Source organism: Ambystoma mexicanum, chromosome 7q (assembly GCF_040938575.1).
Source record: "Ambystoma mexicanum isolate Mex_15411 chromosome 7q, UKY_AmexF1_1, whole genome shotgun sequence".
In the NCBI taxonomy this organism is placed as follows: domain Eukaryota; kingdom Metazoa; phylum Chordata; class Amphibia; order Caudata; family Ambystomatidae; genus Ambystoma; species Ambystoma mexicanum.
In genome coordinates this window covers 666,747,587-666,768,591 of record NC_090941.1, presented here as the reverse complement: position 1 = coordinate 666,768,591, position 21,005 = coordinate 666,747,587, and the positions used below count along the sequence as shown (strand labels likewise).

The 21,005-nt window shown below is 48.8% G+C and overlaps 1 protein-coding gene across 3 annotated transcripts in view; it reads right to left on the bottom strand.

Moving 5' to 3' along the window:
* LNX2 (ligand of numb-protein X 2) overlaps positions 1-21,005 on the bottom strand; it is an 858,121-nt gene that overhangs the window by 6,317 nt on the left and 830,799 nt on the right. The gene's annotated exons all lie outside the window — the stretch shown is intronic.

The window sequence follows — 21,005 nt, the reverse complement described above, 5'->3', positions numbered from 1 at the left end:
TAGCCCAACTCCTCGTATTAAAATGTTGATAGCAATATAACCTAAGACATACTATAAATAATCAGGACTTTATAAAACAGAAGAAGAGAATAAAAAGTGTAACAAAGAATACGTAGCTGCAGATTCATACCGAAGAGCCAATCATTATAGTGGAAATCTGTTCTTTTGTAACCACACCATATATGCAATTAATGTAGGGTCAGTTTCTAAACATTCCCTCTTATTGTACCTATAGGTGTGTCATGATTTAAGGATAAATCATCTGCAGATTAGACTTACTGAACAATGGAAAACACCTTCTATGCATGTACAGTTAAGCCGTTAATTAATATGGAATCAGACATATCACCTTTGAAATATAGGTTTTATACATTTGCAACCTATGACCTTGTCATGCTTAAATGTGTTTCGGGCATAGCAGTTCCTGAGAGCATAATTCTAGGCAGTTTATTACATTCCCTAATCTAATAAAAATATTGTGCATGTTTTCTTAATGTATAGTGTTATAATTGCTGTAACTGCCCCTATAGTGTTTAACAGATTCTCTTTGCATGAGAATGTAGTTATTGAGTACTTTTTGTCACTTGTCTGGTACTGGTAAAGTAAAGCACATGGAGTCCATCCAGTTTGGGGTTGTTGCTAAGATTTCGTTCATGACTCAATTACAGTTTCTGTTTGCATCACTGTCTCATGGTAATTGTCCCAATGGATCCAGTTGGGAGGTTTGTTGCATAAAAAGAAATGTTCTGTGTAGGGCGAAGGAAATAATCTCCGCTTGTTCACATTTCACACATGCACATTTCACACATGCTCTTCTCTCTACAACTTGTTGTAACTATACTGTGTTTTTATATATATTGTAAAATGTGAATGTAAGTTAAATACAAAATTATTGTATGAAATGAACATAGTATATAGTTTACAATATCGCCATGCACATTCACCTGTAACTATGTATATGAAGTTCATGTACGACAGACAGAAAACTGATGAACTTGGGTATGGATGCATAGGTTCCCAAAATTCTATCGGTGTGGTCAGCTTCCTATACTTACATTCTGTATACATTTGCCAAAACATGCCAATGAATTCTAATTTTAAAATGGAGACTTCATTAGAGAAAGGATAGAAAGAAATGATGTAAGAAGTAACTGGCATTTACCCCAGCTGCCCATCCAGAAGTGAAAAATGTTGTCCACTCTTAAAATCCACTATTATGTGTTACTGATAGTAGTATTAGCAACCTTGGTGGGTGAGCCAACCAATTAGGTTGCTCAAACCCTGGGCTGAATCTTACGATCCAAGCCCGGGTTTTGAGCGAGCGGGACAGAAAAGGCCCCTACTGGCCATCTTCCCTCCGCTCCCAGCTCTCCTCGTCACCTTCCTTGTCAGCCCCTGATCCGATCCTGTCAACCTCCACTTGCCTGCTGCAGCGCCACCCGATCCACAGATGGCTCCATGGAAATGCAAGAGGGGCTACTATGCATTGGACCCGCGACTTCCAGTTCCATGGCGGCCATGATAAGTGAGGAGGATGCCTTTGTATGGGTCAACGGGCTGCACCCTGCAACTCGCTGATTCACACACATTTAAAGGTTTAGCTTTGGGGTGCTAACAGCAATCAGAACCCATTCTGTATGCATCGCTTTGCTTGGCCCTATAACTTAGGACCCCGGGCCGTTACCACCCGGTGAAGCCCCGAGAATGGGTGCTTATCGCTATAACAATAGCCCCAGAGCTTATTGTGAGCACCAGCTAGCTCCCTCGTGGAACAAAATAATGCACAGCAATGGTTGATCTACCACCGAACAAAAGATCAAATATGAGTTGGTTTAAAAATATAAACAGCCATCTACTGTGGTGTGAAGAATGTGTCATGTGTGCACAGGTATCACTTAGGTAATGCTGGAGGAGAGGGCTCTGCTGCAAGCCAGTTAGGGCTGACAATATTTTATAACACAGTCATTATTTAAACCTGTGGCATTCATTTAGTGGCGGCATTCATTTAGTGGCTGGAAAAGAAGTAACATATGTGTTACAGTGGCCGTATTTGAACAGCTGAAATAATTTCCCCTGGTAATATTAAGTGCCAATGGTAAATCCGCGGGTGATTTTGGAAAAATATTGCCCAGTGGAGCAGTGGTCTGTGACGAGGGATAATTTACAGCTGTGAATATTTGTGGTAACATGTGCGTAAAAAAAACAACAAAGCATGTAGTGTATTTATCCAGGTTTCTTGTAATTCTTGATCATTTTTAGTAAAATGTAGGTTACATTTTTTTTTATATAGGTTAGAATGAATGCTACCAGTAGAATGTATTATTTTCAGAGAACAGCAACCTTTCCTATGAACATTTATTCATTCAGCCTTTCGTTGTCTTCTTCCTTATCTTGTGTCTCTCATTCATTGTTCTTCCTCTCTTGGTGTATTTTCTTCCTCATTTAAACACACCTCGATTCTTCATTGTCTTAAAAAGCCCTCTTGGAACCTATCTCTTTCCTCTATCAGCCGATATATGTTCTTCCTGGAATGCACAGAGCACACTCCGTTGTCTTGCTATCTTAAGGCTCACTCTGTCTTATCTTTCCTACAGTTTGGTGTATGTTCGGCTCCTTCTACTGAAACAGCACTCTTTCATGTTACTGATGTTATTACTTCTGATCTGCACAATAGACTGTAATCCCATTTTATTATAATGGATTCGTCCGCAGCTTTCAACGTCGTGAATCATGCTCTTCTTTGTTCATCCCTTTCCTCTTTCGTTATCTTGGATTCTCTTCTGTCCTGGCTGTCATCCTTCCTTTCTGATTAATATTATTCTGTCACTTGGGCGGGTGACTGACTTTTCCTCCCCTCTCCCCACTATGTTGTGGTGTGCCACAGGGCTCATTTTTGGGTCCTTTACTACTCTACACTACTTCTCTTTCTTCTATCATCTCCTTTTATGGTTTAAGCTGTAACTTCTATGCAGATGTTTCTTAAAACTTATATTTCTTTTACTCGTTTTCTGATCCCGTGTATGGCACAATTTCCAGGGGTCTATCTGCTGACAGACTCTGGATGCTTTCCACTCCATCTCAATTAATCTAAAACAGAAATGCCTTTCTTGTTCTGTCACCTTATACCTGTCCCACTCTCTCACCCATTTTGCTTCCCCTCCATTCTTCTGCTTGTATTCTTGATGTTATTTTTGCTCCCTCCCTATCTTTTTCCGCTCACATTTCTTCTTTGACTCGTACTTTTCAGTTTCAACTTGACAATATTAGAAGAAGTCACTCTTTCCTTACTATTCAGGCTACCAACACACTTATTTTGACTTTGATATTTGCACAACTTGATTATTGTTCTTCTCTTGTCCTTGGTCTAATTACTAACGCTCTTCCCCTCTTACAATCTATTTGTAATTCTTCTGTGCATCCACTCTTTTATTGGCCTTTGTGCTTTGATGTTTCTCCTTCTCTTCTCTTCATTGGTTCCTTTCTCTTCTCATCCTTGCATTGTCTTTAAATGTGTCCATGGGCTGGCTGTTACCTATCTACGTTGGCTGCTTTTGCCCTATAATCAATGTAATTATCTTCAATGCCTTTATTTAATTTATTTATTGTATGCTTGTTAGGCGCTTATACAATAAGAAAATACTGTTTCAAAGCGCCCACAGGGCAGGCAGGGTGAGAGGGCAGGAAGTACATTACAACACAATAATTAAGAGCAGAGGGGGGTAGAGGGAGAGGGACAAACCTACTATGCCTTGTGAGTATTTAGAACGTGCAAGTGCAGAAAGGAAGAGGGGAGCGGGGGTACGTGCTGGGGAGTCCGAGTTCATGGGTGAACCATAGACGAAGTGCTACGAATGTTGAGTGCTACACAGCTTGGGCGGCGGGAGGTGTAAGTGCGAGCCATACGGAGGGTGCGCAGATGCAAGTGCTGTGTAGAGAGAGGAGCTGGGATGCATTGGTGTGGGAGGTCACGGTCCTGAGTATGCATAAGGACCAAGGACACTGATTTAGCAACTGTGGTATTAGCAGAGGAGAGAAGGAGGGAAGGAGGAGGAAAAGAGGAAAGTCTTAAGGAGCTAGCACAATTTGAGAAGAGCCTGTTCAAGACGCAGGGGGAGGGGGAAGCTGTTCCAAAGAAGGAAGCCTGCAGAGGAAAGTGAGCAACCCCCTGCCCTCTGTTTAGCAAAAACGCTTTACACACAAAAGAGTTGGTGCCAGAGGAGCAAAGTGGTCTAGTGGGAGAGTATTTAGTAAAGTTGAAGATAGTGTGGTCCCTGGGCACAGACAGCCTTGTGGATGACGCAGAAGAATTTGAATTTAATCTGTGCAGCAACCGGAAGCCAGTGAATTTAGTGCAGGAGAGATGCAGTCCCTGGGCTTAAGGCCAAGGATCATTCTCGCTGCCCTATTCTGAATAAGCTGGAGTGTTTGTAGAGTGGAAGAAGGAAGATTCAGGAGGGGCTGTTGCAGTAGTGAAGTCTAGAGAGAACCAGGGCTTGAGTCACATTGAGCCACTGATGGAAAGTGAGAAAATGTCATATTCCTTTGAGAACAAAGAGCTGAAAGTTGGACTTCTTGGCAATGTCCTGAGTGTGAGGTAAGAACACTTCTACTGAATCCAAGGTTTCTGGCTTCAGTAGAAGGCGCAGGGGAGAGCCCAAGGAGGAAGGCCAGAGTGAGGGGAAGAAGGAGGGAAGCATCTCAGTTTTACAGGTGTTGATGCAGAGATCATTGGAGGCACACCAGGACTGGGAGGCAGATAGGCAGTCAGGGACGATGGAGCGCGCAAGAGGGTCAGCAGGGAGTCTGAAGTAGAGCTGTGTGTCTTCTGTGTTACACTGGAAGTTGGAAGAGAAAGAGGAGTTGGGGCGTGAAAGGAGAGCAAGGTAGATGTTAAAAAGCCTGGCAGAGAGAATAGAGCCCTGGGGGACACCACAGGTGAAAATGGAAGGAGGAGAGGAGAAGGGGCCCAGGATGAGTTGAGAAGAGAGGTTAGTGAGGAAATAGGACAGCCAATCCAGTGCCCATTCCGAGATACCAAGTGTTTCTTATTATCACTTACCTATTCCTTTCTCCCGATGTGCTCAATCATGTTTCAGTTCTGTTTATTTGGTATTAAGTGAAGAAATCAATTTAATAAAATCGCTTTCTTAAAAGACTGATTTCGAAATACCATTCATAAAGACCTCTCTGAGCAGTCTTTATGAATCGAACTGTCACCCTCTACAAGGCGCAAGAGTGCGTGCAGGAACTTGAAGGCACTGCCGGACGAGGGGTGATGTGGGTGACTGAGGTGTTTTGTGAAGTTTTTTTGATTGTTGTGTGTGTGTGAGTAATGTTTGGGGAGGGTGGCGTGGGGTGGTTAAATGTAAGTGTGTGCGTGTTTGCTTGCCTGTTTGTGTGTCTGTGGTGGAGGGTGGGATGGAAGAAAGGCTTTTGGAAGTGTAGGGGGGCAGAGGGGGAGGAAATGAGTTACAAAACATACTACCAGTGTGGGAGGGATCGAGGTGGCAGGGGATCAGATTCATGGGGGTGTAGGTTTGAGGGTCATGTAATGTCACATTTCTGCATATTGAGGGTAGCACAATATGTGTTCGGTCTTACATATGCGGAAATATCACGTAGAACCATTTATTTTCTTGGTCCTAAGCTTTGAAATGCTCTCTCTCTCTCTCTTCTTAAGTTCAGCTGCCACTCTTTGTTCATTCCACACCTCACTTACTTTCTTCTCCTTTTCTTAACCACTGACATTTTGATTTTTTGTAGATTTTTTCATCTTTCCTAGTTTTTGTAACTGATTGTTTAATATAGTACCCCCTTTTTGCCGAAAGCACTATATAAATCAAAATACATTAATACAAATAAATATTTGATCAAATAATATTCTGAAAAGCAATGTAATTACATTAATCAAAAACTACTGTGTGAGTATATCGACCAAAAAAAGGTTCCATTTCAAATTAACTGGGTGCAGATTACAAAACGAATGTCCATGGCAAATGCCACTTAAACAGGGGATGTCACAGACAAACCATGTGCACCAAAGTTTCAAAGTCAGCTTTAAATAAATCAATGCATCATCCCATAATGAAATTTGCTTAGTGAATTGAATGCAGTCTGAGGAAACATTTTCTAATGAGAGATGGCACAAAACTATGACAACTATTTAGCACAGTAGTTAAAGGAAAAGGGGAACCAAGAGATATTTCTAGGATCAGCTACAAACATCATATTAACTGCTTTGTTATTACTAGACCATGAATTAAAAAATCGCAGGTAACACCATATCGGCCATTCTTTTAGGATACTTTGACAAAGGGCCCCGCCTGACTGACCTTGGGGATTGATAGTGTTGTGTTATATATGGGATCACCAGATGCCATTAAGTCTCCCCACTAAGGCAGGAGGTAGTCACAGGAGTACTGATGTCCATATCCCCCTGACAGACACCCAAGACCTTCAAAGGGGCAGTCACAGGAGGGCTCAAATCCTTACCCCTAAGATAGGCACCAAATACCACTTAAGGGGCAGACACAGAAATGATCTTATCCTTATCCCTATAACAGACATCCATGACCACCTGAGGAGCTAGTGTAGGAGTGCTCACTCCTCTAGCACCCCTACAAATATACAAAACTACCAATGGAGTAAAAACAGGGTCTTTCATGCCCCCACCAAACATACTCATGTCAGGGACCACACCAAGGGAAAAAGAATGCCCAGCCCCCTTAACAATACTCCTTCTTGTGAGGCTTGCACACTAGGCGAGTCATTCAAGCCCCATAGCGAGGCAGACACATACATCAAGAAACTGAAGCCTCCTCATGTAAGGGAATAATGTTGCAACATGTCACATGCCCTGATTTGCAAGGTAATAGATGTTCTCCCTCTGTGCTGAGGCACAGGGAAACCTTCTATATTGGAACGTATACTCAGGCAGTCCGCAGAAGTCACCCAGATACAATGTTTGTTTTGACCCAACAGTGAACAGCTCCACCAGTTTTGCAGTGATCACAAAGTTACAAATGAATTCCCTGAGAAAAAGACAATAAAAAAGCAACAGGCAGTAGCCCCTACCTACCAAAGGCTGTCTTTGCTCCAGATTCACATGCTGAAAGAGCGAAGGAACCCAGTTGACACAGACAATCATAGCAGGTATTCAAGGAGGAGAGGGGAACCCACACCTGTGCACAGTCTTACTGAAATCCAAACTGCAGCAGGCCTTTATGAAACCTCAGACCAACGCCCACCCAAACCACATGACCACCAACCTGTGGCCCAATCACTGGACAGCACAGGCCTCAGTACACACAGGTCCTCAATAACTTTAAGCATCGCACAAGAGGAGGGAGAGCTCTACTATAAAAAAACAGCCAATTTAATATGGCAACATTGGGGGTTTGAGTAATGAAAGTTACTCAGTGTATTGACTAGAGTACTCATAGTCCTTAGTCCCCTTTCCTCCATCCTTGTGGGCTTCTCCAACATATGGATGGTACCAGAACCTTTGGCAGCAAAACATGTGAGCTACCCCTTTAAATTTAGTATAGAGCGTGGGAGCGCGGCCCTGGGCGTAGGAATGCCCATCAAGGCCCCGCCCTCCAGCGCCTCACCTAAGTTCCATTTTGACATATCGGACACTTGAATACCTGGCTGTACTGACAATCTTAGCCCCTGGCTAGCAGGGGAAGGTGGGTGGGATGCATGGAGGAAAGGGGACTAAAGACTATGAGTACTCTATTCACTACGGTGAGTATCTTTAATTACTCATACATCCCGTCCCCTTTCCTCCATCCGTGTGGCTGATTCCACCGAAGATAGCTGGGTGTTGCTGTCTCGGGAGGATAGCTCAGGGGCAACACGATCGCCTTGGAAGCAAGACGACGCATAGAAAAATAGGTTCGATCCCCGGGTCCACGCTTGGAAACCTCTGGGTACTGAGCGCGTCTTAAATGACCAATTATAATAATTATAATATGCCTCATACTGAAGAAGAAGAAGCGAAAAGGTTCCTCAGAACCGCCTGACTAAACTCTGCAGCCCACCTGGAGCAGGTGTCCACTGAGTAGTGTTTACAGAAAGCGGACGGAGTGGCCCATGTAGCTGCCTTACTAATGACTTCCTAAAATATGCATGCCTCTAAAAGGCGACCGCAGTAGCTTTGGCCCTGACTGCGTAGGTGTGGATCCCTGTCAGCAATGTTTTTCCTATGGCCACATACGGTTCTGAAATGACCTGGACCATCCAACGGGCGATGGAGGCCTTAGAGGCCTGGGAGCAGGGGCTGCACCCTGAATGTGATGAACAGGGCTTCCAACTTCCAGAAAGATCTCGTCCAGGAGAGGTAGAACTTGACCACTATCCGCAGATCTAGGGAGTGCAGGGCCCTCTCCGCCTCTGACTGTGGATTCAGAAAGAACTCCTGCAAGCAGATTTCCGGGTTTAAGTGGAATGGTGAGACCAACTTGGGCAAGAGGTTTGGTTGAGTGCGCAAGATGACCATGTCGCTGTGGAAAGTGGTAAAGGGTTCACACAACGACAGCGCCTGCAGCTCGCTGATTGTACGGTCGAGGCTGAGAGCCACAAGCAGGACTGCCTTAAGCATAACCAACCTGATGTCAAACGTTGAAGGGGTTGGCGAAAACCACATTCAGATCCCAGATGAAATGGGGCTTATGGACCAGAGTGAACCCGTCGGCCCTTTAAAACGAGTTAGCACTCTATGGATGGATGGGGAAGCAGATGCTACTATCGCACCAACAATCAGACTGACTCAGAAAATTGGCAAAACTGTGGCTGTTATATTAACAATGATCTAAAACAGGGAGTACAACAGGAATCAACGGAAGCCGAACAAGTATTCTCAATGATTCACATGAAAAAACACAGTTTTATAGCAAATACTTGTCATCATTGACGTCACACTACGTGGCAAAATAAGAAAACCTACAGGGGTTTGTGATAGGCTTAAGGGGAACATCTAGCTATACTTCCTATATCGGGATGGGTTGTGATTGGGTCTCTATTGTCAGATGGACAGCTATGCCCACCCCTAGTGCAAGTCATCTTCTGTGTCATAACAATACACGCTTCATTGGCTTTCAAACTATAGGGCTCTTTGCTACGTGGCCCTCTACACTTGGTTGGCACGCTTGTACCCTTCTGGAATATTCCACTTGCTAGCAGCACACAAGCTGGTACCCCAGGTGCTGGAGGGTTGGACTTGACCATACCTCCCCACTCAATCAGCCCAACATCCATCCTCACTCCTACTGTCTGCCATTCAATTAGTTCTTTGAACTCAGCCTTGCAAAGGATCACTGTGCCTGAGAATAAAAGGGAGTGCGAATATGGCCTTATCTTCTGGTCTCGGTGTAGCTTGCACAAAGTCTATTTTCATCTGACCATGTGGCAGGAGACCACGTTTTGAGCTCCTTCTTCGTATTTAACACTATCAAATTAATAAAACCTGGCACTTCTAGTGTTTTTCCATTACACCTCAACAGGAGCCCGTCTTGCTTCTCACGTTCATTGTATCTTCCGAATAGCTAACCAGTTTCTTGGCTGCCCCAACTCTTGACACTGGGCCAGACAAGCCTTCTCAAATCTTCTTTCGCCGTCAGCTGTTTTCTTTAACTGCGCCACACTTTCAGCCCAAGTTTGCTAAAACACATCCGCCTGCAGTCTATTCACTACGTATAGCCAGCCTTATGATTACTTAGTGTACTTGCGTTACTGCATCTGTACAATTATAAAATGGCTTTGCATTTTTCTTCAGTGCTCTAAACACGTGCAATCTTCATTTTGCTCATGAAATGTTGCTCGATTCTTTACTTCGCCATCAGATTCTATAAGGCCTATGTGCTCTCTTCATTGACATCTCTTCTGGGTGTGTCATCTCTGCTTCATATGATGTCACCAGTCTCCTCTTTCATTCATCTTCACACTTCTTCCGTAATTTCCTGTCATTTCTTTGTGGGTACATCATATAGGGTTTTCTCAATGGATACCTTGTTTCAAGGACTTTTCGCGGTATAGGTACCATCACTGGCATTGCGCATGTCGCTATTTCCGGTTGCCTAATATAGGCAAAATGGGGCAGGACTTCCGGTAGAGGAAGTCGGCTCCTCCTCTATAGGAGGGAACAATCTGGACAGGCCTTTGGGATGGGCCTTCACCACTGGGTTAGCCACTCAGAAAGTCTGATCTGGCATATTCTTGTACGCCCCAATGGCCTCCAAGTAAGTGCAGCAAGTATCCAGCTGGACATCTGACTGAGCCAGGTGTGCAGAAAAAGACAACACCTCGTCCAAGGAGCAAGATAGGGGGTCAGTACTCTCCCCACATACCCAGTGGCGAAACCTAGTCCACTTACTCTTGTACTTTGAGCGCATGGACGGCCTCCTGTCCTCCTGTAATGATCTCCCACTTACCTTCAGAGAACAGTGATTGATGACGTTTTAGCTGATCAGGAGCTAGGCCGAGAGTGCCAATTGGGCCAATCCGGGTTTTCCACAGCCCCATGTTGCTGAGTGGGAAAACCCCTGCTGGGGATCGGAAGATGGATTGGCCCCTAAGACTGGAGCTGGAAGAGGTCTGAGAACCACGCTCTCGACAGCAAGTGGGGGAGGGGGCTGCAGCCCACCGAGGCACGAAACTTGCAGGGGGTCCGCTGGAGCAACAGAGGTGGAAGAAATGCACTGCACTGGCAGCCGGGCCAGCAAAGCTGGAATGCATACCCCAGGGATCCCTGACCCACTCAAGAAGCAGAGGGGGCATTTGTAGTTCTGAGGCGATGCAAATAAGTCCATATCCGGAAACCCCCACATCTGGAAGAGAGGTAACAAGGAGTTGGTGTGTAATTCCCACTAGTAAGTGTTGAACCCCAAGCAGCTGAGCTTGTCCATCTCCTCATTTCTGTCCCCCGGAAGATGGAACCCTGAGATCCAGGTCCCCTCCGACAACTCCCACTCCCGGATGGAGGGGATTGATTGATTGGGTATTTATAATGCGCCTATACACAGTGTGTTTGTTTATTTTTTATTTATTTTATTGCGCATTTGTAAGGCGCTTATACATCAAGTAAATTGTGTTTCAAAGTGCCTGCAGAGCAACGAGGAGGGAACATGTGAATGAAGGCAAATATAACAATAAAAGAGAGAGGCGGTCCTACTGGGCCTTGTGAGCATTCAGAATCTGAAAGTGCGGGGAGATAGAAGGGATGAGAGAGGGTGGAGGTAGGTACCACAGAGGGAAGTGCTAGGGAGTAAGTTGCAAGCAGAAGTTAAGTGCAGAAATCACTTGGTAAGAGTGGTCAACTGGCAATAAATAAGTGCAGGCCTGTGATAGCACAGGCAAGTGGGCACCCAAGGCAAGTGCTTGGAGTGGGCACAGGCTGAAGGTGATTGGGGGTGGGAGGTCAGGACCCAGGTGAACACATAAGGGCCCTGGTCACCAATCTCAGCGACTGTGGGGATTAGCAAAGCAGGGAGAGGGGGAAGGAGGAGGTGAAAAGGAAAGTCTTGCGGAGATTACAGAATTTGAGCAGATCCGGCTGAAGACGAAGAGGAAGGGGGCGGCTGTTCCATAGGAGGGAGCCAGCTGAGGAAAGAGATCAGCCACCAGCTTGCTGTTTAGCAAAGCGCTTGGCACGCAGGGAGTTGGTGCCGGAGGACATAAAGATCTGGAGGGAGAGTATTTAGTGATAGCCAGTTGTAGATAGCGTGGTCCCTGGCCCCAGACAGCCTTATGGATGATGCAGAGGGATTTGAATTTGATCCATGCAGCAACCGGCAGCCAGAGGAGAGATTTTAGGACTGGAGAAATGCAGTACCTGGACTTGAGGCCAAGTGTAAGCCTCACAGCCCTGTTCTGGATTAGCTGTAGGGGACGTAGAGAGGAAGAAGGAAGATTAAGAAAGAGGCTAGTCAGTAGTCTAGCCTAGAGAGTACCAGAGCTCTAGAGACATTGAGCTTCAGGGGGAAAGTGAGGAAAGGAAGGATTCCGTTGAGGAGGTGGAGTTGAAAATGGGCCTTCTTGGCAAGGTCCTGGATGTGAGGGAGGAAGGAAAGAGAGGAGTCGAAGATGACTCCAAGGTTTTTGGCTTCAGATGAAGGAGAAGGGGGAGAACCCATAGACAGTGGCCAGAGTAAGCGGAAGAAAGAGGGAGCAGGAGATCTCAGTCATGCTGGCATTGAGGCAGAGATCATTGGAGGCACACCAGGACTGGATGACAGAGAGGCAGTCAGGAATGATGTGAAGAAAGGAGAGGATCAGAGGGAATTTTGAAGAAGATTTGTGTCATCTGCGTAACACTGGAACTTAGGGGAGAAGGTTAAAATTAGGTGTACAAGCAGAGCAAGATAGATTTTAAACAGCCAAGGGGAAAGGTTGGAGCCCTGGAGGACGCCACATGTGGAGATAGAGGTTGGAGAGGAGAAAGAGCCCAGAATAACGTGGCAGGGACGGTCATTGAGGAAGGAGATCAGCCAGTCCAGTGCCCGCTCCGAGATACCAAGGGTTTTGTGGAGCCGTTTTATGAGGATGGAGTAGTTGACCGTGGGAGGGACAGTCATTGAGGAAGGAAGTCAGCCACTCCAGTGCCTGCTCCGAGATACCAACAGAGTTGTTGTCGAGTTGTCGTTCCTGACCAGAACCGTCTTCCCCCTGAGGACAGCCAAGAAGGCTCTAGGAGCCAGGCCCAATGCTCTGAGCTCCAAATGGTTCATATGAAAGAGGACCTCCGCCCAGGACCATAAATCGTGAATCGCGTATTCGTCCATAGTTGCTCCTCAGCCCAGGAGGGCGGAGTCCATCATCACCACCAGGGTTGGCTCTGGCTGTGAGAAGGGTGCTCCCACCGCCACGTTGCTGTCGAGGAGCCACCAAAGCAGATCCAGTAAAAGGCCTGTGGGAATTGGCAGCCTGTCTGTGTCCCCGTTTTCTGATCCCAGCAGCATGCCAGGTGGAGCTGGAGGCATCTCATCTTGAGCCTTGCATGTCGCACCGTGAGCACACATGAAGCCGTGAGATTGAGCAGGTGATGGAACCATCATGCCGAGCTAGTCGAGTTGTTTAGGAAGTGACAAATTGCCCTCTGGAGGGACCCTAGCCTGTCTACCATGGGGAAAACCCTCTGAACAAACGTGTCCCATCTCACTCCAACAAACACAATGGGCCTCATTACACGGATGGCGGAGAACTATGGCGCTATTAGCGCCATGGTTCATGCCGGTAAAATACCAGCACCGCCTTGGCGGAAAGGGGAATTACCGCCCCATTCCAAGGTTGGCGGGGCGGTAATTCCCCCTTCCACCATTGCCCTTCCCCATTCCCATTTTTGCCCCATAGGGCTCAATGGGAATGGGGAAGGCGCTAATTACGGTACCGCAAATTGCAGTGCCGTAATTAGCTCCCTCGGTCCCTTTGCGGGTTGGTTTTTAACGCCTGCAAAAAGCAGGCGTTAAATCCCCCAACCCGCAAAGGGACCTCGTAGTAAGGCGGTAAGGATTTACCGGTACCGGTATTTTACCGGTACCGGTAAATCCTTACCGCCATCCGTGTAATGAGGCCCAATGTCTTGGGAGGGGTTTAACTGCGACTTCCGCTGGTTGAGGGAAAATCACAATTGATGAAGAACATTCGTTAGCCGCTTGCAGGAGTAAATGTCCCCTTCCGGAGAGATGGCCCCCACCAGCCAGTCGTCCAGTAAAGGGTGTAAATGGTGGCCCTCCAAGCAAAGAAGACCCGCCACCGCGTTCATAAGCTTTGTGAACACGCAAGGGGCCCAATTGAGGCCAAACAGCAGCACTCTTTATTCGAAGCGGTAAGACATAATCGTGAACCACAGGAATTTCAAGTGCGGTTGGATGATGGGAACGTGTAGGTACGCATCTTTGAGGTCTAAGGAACACATACAGTCCCCTGCACACAGTGACTCCTGAAGCATTCAAGGGGTAAAGCAAAGTTGAGGAACTAACGGTACAGGACAACCCTCAGGCCCGCCTGGTTGTTCTTAGGCACCGCATAAATCCTGGAATAATACCCAGAGCCCTGTCTGTTGGGGGCACCGTTTCCACAACCTGTATGACCTATAAGAGCAGGATCTTCCGCAAAAGCGTAGGCGACCCTATCTGTAACAGCAGAGGAGAAGAAGGAGGGGAGAAAGGAAGAGAGAGATTGCACCCTGTGGAGACTACTGAAAGAATCCAATGATTTGTGAAAAAATGCTTCCAGGTGCTCACACAGAGGGCCAGCTGGCGGCCCACAGGAGAACTGTGGTCCCTGGCCAAAACATCATTGCTTTTTGCCGTCAGAGGCAGGCATGGGTGAGGGGGAGCATAAAAAGCCCAGCAAGGTCCTCCGCTGCTTCCTCCTATGCTCACTAGGTGACCTGTCTGGTTGGAAGGTTCTATGGTTACAAAACCCCTTGAAGCCGCATAAGGAGCACTGCTTGAAATTCGACATTCACTGGCTATGTAGGTAGGATTTCGGACCCGGTTTGCTTAAGATCGCCAAGGACTTTGCAGTTTGGGTGGGCGTCTTCTTTTTTGTTAATTCATCGTCAGCAGATGAGTGGAACTGACCCACCCCCTTGTACGGGAGGCTGAGGATCCTATTCTGCCGTCCGAGGAAAATGTTGTTGTGTTCATCCATGCCGTCCACGTCATCTCAACACCCAAGCAGAGGCCCGTGCTGGCTGTGTGAATATGAGAGACCGTGGACTCCATAAGATCCTGTGCAACCGCACTAGCCTTCTGCTAGACATGGCTTGAAGGAGGCCTGACTCTCCAGAGGCAAGTCTGGGAGAAATTCCCCAATCTCACACCCCACTTTCTGGTTTGCCACCACAAGGATGGCATGAGCATTAGCGTGGCATAGATGAAGACCGGCGCTGAAGTAGCATCTCTTGCCGAAAGACTAGAGCGCCTTGTCCTCTTTGGACAAACAGTTGGAGGCAGCGTCAGCCACAAAAGACGATGAAGACTTTGAATATAATAATTCAGCCGTAACAATTGAAGAATGTGGCTGAGGGTGTGATGCTAGGATGACTGGTTCTCCATCCAGGAGCCAAAACTGTCTATCCAGCTTCATGTTTATCAGGGTGGTGGCCCCCAGGAACTATGCTAGGCCCTGAAGATAGTCATGAAACGCTTTAACCGATTCAGAAGGCTCCTCTTCCTCTGCGTCATCATTGCAGCCCCCCGTTTTTGTCAGGCAGAGGGGAGTCGTGGTCCTGCTGCGGCAGAGTCGGAGGAGTCGTTCGTGGTCTGCCCCCAGAGGGGGGTGCAGAGCAACAGGTGCCTGCGGCAAAGGCATAGGCGTTGGAGGTGGAGAAGCGGCCACTGGAGCCGAAGCAGTTGGAGGAGGACACCCTGGACCGGAGCGACCACGGGCTGCAGCACCAGGGCCCCCCGGTGGGACTGGTGGAGGTCCCAAGGGAGGGGCCCTTAGAGCCATCACCTGGGGTACCACCTTCTTAATGAGATCCTTGAGGAATCCCACAATCGGCGGAGATGCAGAAACAGAAGGAAGCGCAAGAAAAACAGTCCTCGCAGGCCGCAAGATCGCAAGAGGGAGCCTGGCACTCTGACGCGCTGGGCCTCCTGTCCTGCTCAAAGTGCTGACGCACCTGGGAATATCCATAAGGCTGGGTAGCATAAAAATAGCCCTGTGGGGACCATATGCCTGGGCCCTGAGGCTCCGAGCTGCTTCCTGAAGGAAGAGGACTGGATCCGAGGGTGACAGGCTGCCTGAATCTAAGATGGTTGCCAGTCGTGCAGGCTCGGCCACGTGCTTGTCCACCATTTTGGGAGCCTGCGCCACACCCTGCGAGGGAGGGCGCGAGGGTACAGAACCTCATGCTGGGTCTGACATGGGTGAGAAATGCTTATGTCCCGACCCTGAAGCAAAAGCGTCGACCTCTGAGAGGGCTCCAGTAGGCCTATAGCCCTCAGCCAGTGGACTGGAAGTCAGATTTTTCCCAAGTGACTTCAGAGTGGGCTCCGGGAGGATTTGTGCCCTCAGCTGTTGGGTTGGTAGTTGTATGGTACTGCACCTCAGGCTAGTGCCTGCAACCGGAGCTCAAAAGATCTCGTACTCGGTGCATAAGAAGAGCTGGACCGCCCCTCAGTGGCTTAGCCGGAAAAGCCCCCCGGCTAGAGAGCCGGTAGCCTTGCCAGCCTCGGGCCAACCACTGGTGTTAGAGTCTGAGGGATCCCTCCCAGCCAGAGGCCCCGGGAATGAGTCTCCAGGCTGGGGTGCCTTTGTGATGCATTCTTGTCCACAAAGTCTTTCAGATGACCGGGTACTGAAGAGTGGAAGATCTCCCTCCAGTGGGAAAGACGATTCTTCAATGACCGAAGACCAAGAGAGCTGCAAGCCGCGCATGCGTCCCAACAGTGTTTGGGCCACAAGCACTAGAGGCAGTGTGTGTGAGAGTCTGAGGCACTGCAGACATACGCCAGGGGAGGCAATGCCCCAAAGGGAGGTGAAGAAAATAGAAAAGAAAAGAATGCGGAGCATGCAGAGTTTTCAAAAAGTGTCAGTGACTAGCTGCCAGGTCTGACACTGTCCGTGTGGAAAAAGGGACTGGGTGTCAGTTATGTCAATACCTTCAGTCTGTTATAGATTTCCCTTCGCTCTCACCTGATGAGAAGGCTGAATCAGACTGGTTGAAATCCTCAGAAACGGTATCCTTTGACCAATGCAAAGGATTTCCCTTCTTTTTGAAGAAATAGGGTCTGTTCCTAGAGGACGCCAGACTTTCCTATATATTAGACAAAATACAGCCCAAATATGGGGGAAAAGCCAAAAGGTGCAAAAAACCCTGAGAAGTGGTGTTTCATCGATAGTATGGAATCCGGAAGAAAGTTGGTATTCATCTAGGTTGAGCTGCAATGCGATAGAGATCTTAGGCAGCAGTATGGTGTAAATCCAGGAAGGACTGCAGAGGAGGGGCAGCAAGAAAAGTGGAAAGCAAGGTGGAAAGAAAACAGGCTGGAAGGCTGCACATGGGTAGTTGGAATGGCAGAGCAGCACGGGGGTTTGAATCCGAAGCAGGAAAGAGGAGAGACTTCAGGAAGGCACAAACAAGCAAGGGAAGCAAGCTGTCAATGAAACGGCAGAGAGAAACGGTAGCAGGCACACAGAGCCCAAAGGAATATTCACAGCATTGGAACCTTCAAATCGTGAAAGTTACAACGCAAAGGAAAGGGGGCGGAGCCGATGCATATGTAGCAGAGCCGTGGAACGGGAGAAAGACTAGACTGCCCGTCACGTCCGGAAGCGGGCGTGACGGAACAGTCTATGGCAGCCCCTCCATTGGTCCCAGTACTTCCAAACCAGAGTCTTTATGAAACTGGGGTGATGCGCAGGAGGGCAGAGCCTTGGGAGCTTTCCTACGCCTGGCGCTTTTCGCTGACAAAGGTTCCAGAACTGTCCCCATGTTTGGGGACACCCACACGGATGGAGGAAAGGGGATTGGGCGTATAAGTAAGAGTTGGATTAAAGAGGTTGAGTGAATAAAAGGATCAACAAACTCACCACAATGCATGTGCACCAGGGCATGGGGGGATGTTTACTGGCACCAGTGCATGTCCCACAGGCATCAAATGCAGGGACACATTCTGTATGCAAGAGTGGATGGCCATGACTGGCATGTACCACATGAGTCAATGGATGGACACCCCATCACAATCTGGGCACGAATGGACCGGCACATGCAATGCGCCACAGGTACCAGAATGCATCACTGCTGTGTCAAAAAGCACAACATATCCCGACTTTGTCCCACCCACCACCACCAACCTATCCTTGGGAGTCAGATACTACACATGGCCTGACCACCATTTCCTTTCACAGGGTGCAGCAAGGTGATTGAGGGCCTGCAAGGGCACATACCCAGATGCATGTGTCACACACCCACATCCCAACATTCATGCCATGCCCAGTTACCTCAATAAAAAGGTAACTGTGTCCCATTCCATGCAGATGATTCCGGCTACCCCTTACTTCCATGGCTTACGACCCATGTGAGAGTTCCACACAGCCACCAGGAAACAGCATATAATCGAACAAGAACAAGGACGACGATTGAGCAGACTATTGGACTGTTAAAGGCACGGTTTTGGTGCCTTCACCTCTCCGGTGGGGCACTGATGTAGAGGCCAGTGAAAGTGGGGAAGATAGTCCTGGCTTGTGCCATGTTGCACAATATGTGCATCTGGCGGAACATTCCCCTGCCCCCGGACATGGACATGCCTCCGGCAGACGATGATGATGACGGTGACGTGGATGCAGCTGCAGACATGCGACAACTCCATCACAGGGATGTCAGGGATGGGCATGCAGCCCGCCACAAACTCATAGAGAACTACTTTTGAGCACACAGCACCTGCACATGACCCATGGCACACACTGCATGTGGTGGAGTGCAAAAATAAAGCACACCGCTTCACAAATTAAATGTCCATACATAAATTCATATGCAGAACTATGTGTATTTTTGAATGAACAAACAACAACTAAAGTGTGGCCCACCACCCCCTCCCCACTGCCCCACGCAAAACTAAGCCTCCCCAACTTACCCTCCCCACCGACCCCTCCCCAGCTAAGCCTCACCTCCTAACCCCCACCCCAACTAAGCCTCCCTGACTAACCCTCCCCAACACCCCTCTCCGCCTAAGCCTCCCGAACACACCATCCAAAAAACACCCCCTAGGAAGCAACAGTGTCACTTGAAGTCTGGAACTGGCTCACTTCTGTGGCCTCTTAACACCAGACCTGCACCTTTGTGGTGAGCCGGACAGGTTTAGGGATCGACATTCAGGCTGCTCTGTTGGGAGCTGGCTGGCGTGGTGATGATTGAGGGGGGGTCGGACCCTATCGTGTCGCTGGGATCTAGTGCCGCCTGCAGGGAAAGGGTGAGGGAATCAGCTAGTACTGAGATTGCCTCATTCCCCTTCCGGATCCTCTGTGCAAGCAGAACCGTTGCATGTGAGGAGCGACCCAGGAAACGTGCACATCGCTGGCCGGTGTCCTGCACGCTCTCCTGCATCTTCCTGGTCTCTCCACCAGTCCAGCCATCTCCTCATGCCTTGCCTCAATGCACCTTATGCGTGCATCCATATTTTGGATGGTGGGGATCGATGATGGAGGTGGGCTGTGGCCGTCGGAAGGGCTGAATGAGAGACTGTTGTAGGGTGTGTGTTCTGGTGACCCCTCAGTGGTGTCCCCGCCCTCCTGCCCGGCATCATCATCCTTCGAGGTGGCGATGTACATGGGAGTTTTAGGGGGGGAAAGGCCGTCCTGTTGGCCCACACTGCTGTGTCGGGGGCAGCTGGCTGTGCCTCCGTTGGCAGAGCAGGTGTTGCTGCAGGGACTGCTGCCTGCACCTTCATTGGTGAAGCAGGTGTTGCTGCAGGGGCTGCTGGCTGTGCCTCAGTTGGCATAGCAGGTGTTGCTGCAGGGGCAGGTGGCATGCTCACTGGGCTTGTGGTTTGCGTGGCTGATGCTTGTGTGGCCTTGGCAGTGGTTTTGTGTGGCGTGCCTCTCCTACTATGTGTGGGTGTCTGTGAGGTGCTTGGTCCACCTTGATTGATGTCAGATAAGGTGACGGTGGGGGTGAGATGGGCATGCCATTAGTCCCCTCTGTGACAGTTTATGGCCTTGCAACATGCAGTTCATACACCGTGTGACATGATGCCTGTGCATGGAGTTTACAGTTCACACATTGTAAATTTGTATTACTCCTACACACAAGTGTTTCCAGGCGTCACCAGACGAATGGTGGCGGACATAGCTGGATAAAATAGGATCAGTGGTTGTTCTGGGCCTTGTACGATTGTTACAGTGCAGGTGCACGGAACAATGACATGCAGGGGAGGGAGGAGTAAGGGGGATTGGATGGGAGGGACAGTAGTGTAGGGTGTGGGGGGCACAAGGGACTGCGCCACAGGGGCAGCTGCAAGAGGTAAAATAGGGAGAGAAGTACAGTGCAAAGGATGGGTTGGATCAGATTCAGGCTAGTCCATGGATGGGTGGCCGAGGGCAAATGCTGGTAAGGGATGCTGGGGGAGACTGGTTGAGGGTGGGCTGGCCCCAGTGAGACTCATGGGGGACCGGGTCCAAGACAGCCTTGCGTATGGGGCAAATGGTCTTGGATGTGATCCTTGCGGTCAACGGGAGCCAGTGGAGTGATTGCAGGGCTGGAGGGAAGCGGTCCTAGGGCTTAAGGGCTAGGTTGAGTCACACGGTCCTCTTCTGGATTAGTTTGAGGGGGCAAAGGGAGGTAAGACGTAGACTGAGGAACAGGCTGTTGCAGTTGTCAAGTTGAGTGAGAACCAGAGCTCTGGAGACATAGGGCTTCTGGGGGTATGTGAGGAAAGGGAGGGTGCCTCTGAGGTGGTGGTGCTGTTAGTTGGACTACTTGGCAAGGTCTGTGCTGTGGGGAGGCGATTCAAGGGATAAGTTAAAAGTGACACCAAGGTGTGTTGCCTCTCAGGGGGTGAGGGGAGGGGGCCCATGGAAGGTGGCCACAGAGTGGGTGGGAAACATGGCACAGGCGTCACAATGAAAGGTTTCTCTGACTCACTGTCATTAAGGCAGAGATCGTTAGCAGAGCACAAGGCATGTATGAGAGAGAATGGGGAGGTAGAGGATGGAAGCCTAAAGATGAGCTGTGTGTCATGAGCATGACACTGGGAGTGTGGTGAAAATGTGGTGATCAAGTGGGCCAGTTGGGCTTGGTAGGTGTTGAGGAGCCATTGCGATAGAAGGGTACCATGAGGAACGCCACAGGCGGAGAGTGCGGTGGAGGTGAGGGAAGGGCACAATTGCACTTTGGGGTGCCAGTTTGATAGGTGGGCGGTCAACCATGCCAGGACCAGGTCTGTCAGGACGGCTTTGATGCGTGCATGCATGTGAGTGTGTCAGAGGGGCACGCCACGCCACCTTGGAGGGTTTGTGCCTCGTGTATGTGTTGCTTCTCATGTCGTCACTTTGTGCAC